Source organism: Dermacentor silvarum, chromosome 5 (genome assembly GCF_013339745.2).
Source record: "Dermacentor silvarum isolate Dsil-2018 chromosome 5, BIME_Dsil_1.4, whole genome shotgun sequence".
In the NCBI taxonomy this organism is placed as follows: Eukaryota; Metazoa; Arthropoda; class Arachnida; order Ixodida; family Ixodidae; genus Dermacentor; species Dermacentor silvarum.
Genome location: NC_051158.1, coordinates 55,479,147 through 55,485,820, shown reverse-complemented (window position 1 = coordinate 55,485,820; position 6,674 = coordinate 55,479,147).

Genomic DNA, 6,674 nt, shown 5'->3' with positions numbered 1-6,674 from the left:
GCGTCGCGGAACCCGGCTGCTGCTCGACTTGGTGTCGGCGCTATCGCGTTGGTAAAGTACTATGCACCGGTGGTGCGCATCTCCTAATGACGGTGCCGGCAGCCGCAGCAGGACGCTGCTGACGGTGCACGTGGATGGGTTCCGTGTCAGGCCCTATGATGGTGACGGAATGATGACGGCAACGACAGCGGAAGAAGTGCACGAGGAACACTCATCGTAACCGGCGATAGATACAGCTCACACTCTTAAGATCCTCTCGTAGGCTGGGTCAGGAGTTGCTACCTGCTGTGGAACAGGAGCAATGGTCTCCCGCGCGACCGTGGTTCATTCCTGAACGCAGCCGTGGCTCTACAATCGAGCGCAAGGGTAAGGGAAGGCGCGGCCGGGCATTCCTAAACAGTAGGTGTCAGTCCTCGCCCAGCACCGTCCGACCACCAGGTCACACCCACCACTCGCCCGCTCCTCGTCTTCTTCTACAGCAGTAGCAGGCGGAAGTCCCCACTTGTTCTAGAAGCTGCAGTGCTGTCACGCTGCAAGTTGTACTTACTGTCGGTCCGGCCCATGAGATGGACCATAAATATACCACACTTCCAATAGGGGTTCCAAAATTCCAGCGTCTTTATAATATTTATCCCTGCAAAGAAACGTTCGATTTTTTAAGGGTCAATATTCTGATGAGGGCGCGCAGAGCTATTACATAAAACATACTCGATTTACTTCTCAGAGGAGTAAGATATATTTTATTATTTTTCAGTTATCTTGCAGGCCGAATAACTCAGTGCACGTCATTGTCCAGATGAAAGCTTAGTATTTTTCTTGGGAGGTATTGTTGGGCTAGTTGGCTGGCCATTATTCTTGTAAAGGCTACACACTCGTGGACGCATGGGCATACACAATAACAAAAAAAAACACGTTGAAATACCTTTCTTTACTGCTTGAAACATTTGTTCAGGGTTTGTGCTGCCAAGGCTTGCTCCTTGGACTGCTGATTGAAGAAAGGAGTGCAGCGCACCCTTGCCGCTCACTGTGTTGCGACGCAAAAGGCATTAGTAGGCCAGCAACGAGTTGAAAAAGAAGCGTTTAAGGGCGGATCGGTCCCATGAAACACCTGATACTTTTTCATATTCCCTTTGCGCAGATGGGTCTCATGCATTAGCGAATATGTTTTGGATACGTAACTCTCTAAACTGCCATCCACTAATTCACTAGAAAGTTAGAAACTTGAAACATTTAATATATTTTAAATGTCTTCAACATGTTCCCCAAAAGTGGTTACCGGCCGTGGTCTTTACTGTCGATTGTCATGGAATCCGCCAATCAAATCTATGGAAGAGCAAATCATATTTTTTTATTGACGTCATTCGTCACACCCCCAGTATTATTCGGGGAGGTACGACATCATCTTTGGTGTTTGTACACTGTGCACTCTTCAAGCGACGAATTGCATACTCTGCTACTGCCTTTTATAACCTATCACCTAGCTCAGAGGAAATACTCCAACAACATTGGTTTAAAAGCCTCCCTTAGGTCGAATTGCCTCTCGGGCATACGCTAGATCCACGGTATAGTTGCGGAGTCTCCTCGGCCTTTTACAGCGAAGCTGTTAACGACTAGCTTCCAGGAGATCGCGTGCGTGTACACCGGAAGTAGGCAACAAACTTGTGACGTCTCGTTCACTTGGTATGTACCAAAATTGGCATGGAAGGGTACGAATGTATGACTAACATGACTGATAGGTCATGACATCAGTAACCTCACATGCTCGCCAGTTACGTCATGATTAACGATAATAATATCACGTGGGGCGCATACCCGCATTGGATATGCGGATATGAGCCAGACGCAAGAAAGAAAGAGAAGAGGAAGGAATGACGGAAATAATGAAAGAGAGAAAGATAGAGACAAAGAAAGAAGAAATGTAAGAAAAAATCAGGTGGGGCTCATAACCGCATTGGATATGTGGGCATGAGCCAGGGATATTCGGGTATGAGCCAGGGACAAGAAATAAAGAAGGAAGGAAGAAAGCAAGGAAGGAAATAAAGAAATAGAGACAGAAAGACGGAAGGTAAGAAAGAAATCACCTGTGGCTCATACCCGCATTCGATATGCGGGTATGAGCCGCCGAGAGTAGGAGCGGGAGAGATCTCGTCGGCGTCAAAGGCGGACTTGGCGCAGCAAACGCACTACGTGGCCATCGCGCCGGGCAAAAAAAAAGACGCCGGTGTCCTTGCTCTTTGAGGAACATGCCGACGACGCTCAATAAAGCAAATAATGCACTTACATAAATTCCCTATACCAATATTCCCTACAGCAGACCCACCATATAGTCACAGCTTCGCTGGCTTCCATCTTCACAGTATTGGAGGGGCTCTGAATTTTTTTTCTTGCACTAAGGCTTCCGGAGACGTGCCGTCAGTATTATTGTTGAGTCATTTAATTAACACGGCTAAAATCCCCTGTATCAAGCAATCAACGATCGAAATAAGGCAAATGCGCAGGAAATTAGAGAACCTTGTACAAACCCCCTTCCGGTACAGAAGTGTTGGCCCGTAGACATATTGCGCCCCTTTCGCTTCTCCACATTTCAAGGGTATTCCCATCAGTACCAGGAATTGCGCCAAAATAAGCATGCCAGTAAAATAAAAAAATCTACTAAGCTCACATTTACAATACTCAACAAGACCGCATTCACGTGCGGATAACCATCTCCTGGCATGATCAAAATTTCTCCACTGCAATCTTGATCCCAATTTGTGGCCAGGGCTTAAAGTCTCCCTTAGGTGGAGGGGGGGGGGGGGGGCTCATGGGGCGGCAACCAGTATAGCGCGCACACTCACACAAGCTCTATATAAGTATAAATATTGTTGCAATCCACTCCCATAGATTGAAGAAGGCGCCAGCAAGTTGAAGAAGACGACGACCGAAGAAGCGCTCGTGTGGTTGTTGTTCCGCCATCTCGGCTTCGCTACGTGTATATTCCGTCACTACATTTTCTTTTTTGCTTTGCCAACTCTTATCCCCGTCACATTTTTGGTGGAGGTGCTGGGTACCAACTCGAGACAACGGGGCTCCGCAGCGGCCTGCGCCTAGCTCTTTCCAGAATGACCGAAGAGATGGTTCCCACCGCAACTGTGGAAACGTCAATGGTTGTTGTTGCCCAGCCAAGAGACCCAGGCACGTTTTGTGGGACTGATTATGGCGGCATCAAATAGTGATTGGCGATCTACGAGCGTGCAAGTAAGAACAACGGATGGAATGATACGGTCATGTTGGCCAACATCCTATTTTATCTTCAAAGGACAGCAAGGGCATGGTTCCAGAATCACGAAGAGTAAATCGGAAGCTGGGATACCTGCAAGGAAAAGATACGTTGCGAAGAAGGAGCTAGCATCACGTGCCCAAGCATCAACAGAATCCTACCTGTCTAACATACAGGATGTGCTTGCCCTTTGCGGCAAAGCGGATGACGGTATGGCAGAGTCGGAAAAAGTGGACACGTCCTAAAAGGAATAGCACATGATGCGTTCAATCGGCTAATCTTCAAGGACTGTGACACATTATAGATACCATCATAAAGGAGTGAAAGCGTTTTGAAAACGCCAAGAGTAGATGTATTGTCCATCAGTTCGCTCGACTTCCCCACACGGCAGCAACATCGTCGTGCGAAGACGTACCTCGGCCACAGCTGCCGCTAACCGCGGAACACGTGACGAGGATCATACGGCGTCTACAGGAGGCTATGTCACCTGCTTCCCCGTGCTCCCGCACCTGTGAGTCTAGCCCTACCATGGTACCGCTTGTCCAAACCTCGTTCGCCAGGAGCTATATCCAGCAGCTGACCTGGACTCTTTGTGCGCCATCGCTTCCTGCCGCCCGACTGCCCGTTTCCCAGTTTCGTATGCCCTAGGCCAGAGGCTGCGTCCCCGCAATCCAGCTGAGTGGAGGACTGCTGATCAGTGGCCGATTTACATTATTTGCCGTCTCCAATTCGTAAATGGCAATATGTGTCTAAATGTAATTAATTAAGAAGTTCATTAGTCAAATTTTTTAACAAGTTGAATATGTGGGTTGGATTTCTCGGGCTATGAATGTCCGCCTCTTCGAATAAACCAGCTCAGCAATAGGCATTATGCTACCTGCCAGAGGCGATTTTTTTAATTTCCGTAAAACTTAAAAATGAACACGTTCTATAATACGGTATTGTTATGGCGCAACGAAGAGGGGCGCCAGTCAGAAGAAGACGATTTGACGTGTAGAGGTGGACTCAGTCTCGACAGTCATCTTGTTTATGTATCGTTGTCCCTCTTGCAAATAGTGTAAATACATCTTCATATGTGACTTCCGCATCGTAACAAAATGATGGAGGGGCAGGGTACCCACAAGAGACAACAACGGCGCTCCGCAGTGGCCGTCACCTCGGACTGGACAACATGACGGACGAAACAGGACTCGAAATGACGCGGCCCACATCAACGCCCGACGGTTGTCCTGGCTCAGCCGCGGGATCCGGGAACGTTCTGCGGCACCGACCGTGGATGACTGGATCGCCACGTATGAGCGTGTAAGTGCCCACAACAAATAGGATCCGACGATTATGTTAGCTAAATTGGTGTTCTACCTACAAGGCACGGCGAAGGTGTGGTATGATAACCACGAGGAAGAACTTAACGACTGGGACACGTGCAAGCGGAAGCTGAGGGACTTGTTCGGCCGTCCCACCAGGCGAAAGCGGGCTACTAAGAAAGAACTAGTGACCCGTGCCCAGACGTCCACTGAATCATACGTATCTTACATCCAGGACGTCTTGGCTCTGTACCAGTGTCCCAGCGCTCATTGACACTGGCGCCCACATATTCATGATGAGTGCCCAATTCCGCCGACGCCTGAACAAAGTTGTCCCTTTGGCTGCACCACACATCCTCCACGTCGCCGGCGGAGGAATGCATATACCGTGCTTGGTATGGGCTCTGCTCGCATTGGTATCGTGGGGTGCCTAACTACTGCATTGTTTGCCGATTTGGAACAATGCCCCTACGTCGTTATACTCGTATTAGACTTTTTATCGTTCCATTCAGCCCTCTTTGACTCGAAATCTAGTGTCATTCAGCAAGAACTACCCCACGGCTGTTATAGTGCACCAGTCACACCACCCCAGGCTATGCTCTCCCGAGGAAATCCGCCTGTCGCCTCCAGCCACTACGTACGTCATTGTATTGTCATTCCATCTGTTCCTGACGGCGTCTATGTGCTATGCCCCACCACTGACATACTTTCAGAATAGAATTTGGCCTTTCCCAATACCATGCTCACTATCACAGGAAATCGGACCTAGCTCCCTCTCCTTATTTTAACTGCTCGCATCAAACCGTACACATAGGCATGTCATTGGGCGACATCGTGTCTATCAACGATTGCGAGGTATTGGCTTTTGACGCTACAATTATGTCGCCCTCTAAAAGAAACCCCTATTCACTTTCTCTTGTCACAGACGATCTTAGCAAGATGATTGAACCTGACCTTCTTCCTGCACAAGCTGCTGACCACCGCCGTCTTTTATAAGCTTACCGCGATATTTTTGTCCTTGACGGCCACCATTTAGCCCAGACATCGGTGCTCACCCATCGTACTTATACCGGAGACGTCAATCTGATACGCTGCTGGCCGTATCATGTTTCAAATGCTGAATGACAAGTGATACAACGGGAACTCGATATTATGATACAACGGGAAGTCGATAACACGCTGAGTAAAGGTGTTAGCGAGCCATCTTGCAATCCGTCGGCGTCCCATGTTGTCCTTTTCAAGAAGAAAGACGGCAGTTGGCCCATTTGTGTTAATTACCGACACCTCAAAAAAAAAAAAAATCGCGCGCAAGGATGTCTACCCCTGCCGCGTGTTGATGACGCTTTTAACTGCTTGCACGGGGCCAAGTACTTTTCATCCATAGACCTTCGATCAGGCTATTGGCAAATCTTGGTAGATGACATGGACCGTGATAGAACTGCCTTCGTCACAACAGATGGCCTCTACTAATTCACGGTTATGCCGTTCAGCCTTTGTAATGCAGCGGAAACTTTCGAAAGAATGATGGACCTCTTACTTCGCGGCCATGAATGGTCCACATGTCTGCGTTATCTAGACGATGTGATAGTCGTTTCACCAACTTGCGCGAGTCATCTAACGCGTCTATCGGCCATTCCTGCTGTTTTCCGACGCACCGGCCTGCAATTGAACTCAGGCAAGTGCCAAATTGGACGTCGTCACATTACCGTTCATGGCCATCTCGCCAGTGCCGCTGGCGGTCAACCCGACCACGACAAGATTCGTGCTGTCCAGAACTTTCCTGTTCCGTCTTCCACCGCAGACGTAAGAAGCTTTGTTGGACTAAGCTCCTCATCCATCGTTTCATAAAAAATTTCGCCGGCACCGCTCGCCCACTCACCGACCTACTTAAGGACGTTGCCTTCACGTGGGGCCTTGCTCAGACCAAAGCCTTCTCCACCCTTGTACGCTTGCGAACGGCTCCCCCATTACTGGCTCATTATGATCCATCGGCTCCCCCTGTATTTCCCACGGACGCCAGTGGTCATAGAATTTGGGCTGTACTCATTCAATGGCAGCGTAATGAAGAGCGCGTAATTGCATACGCCAGCCGCCTCCTGTCACCCGCTGAG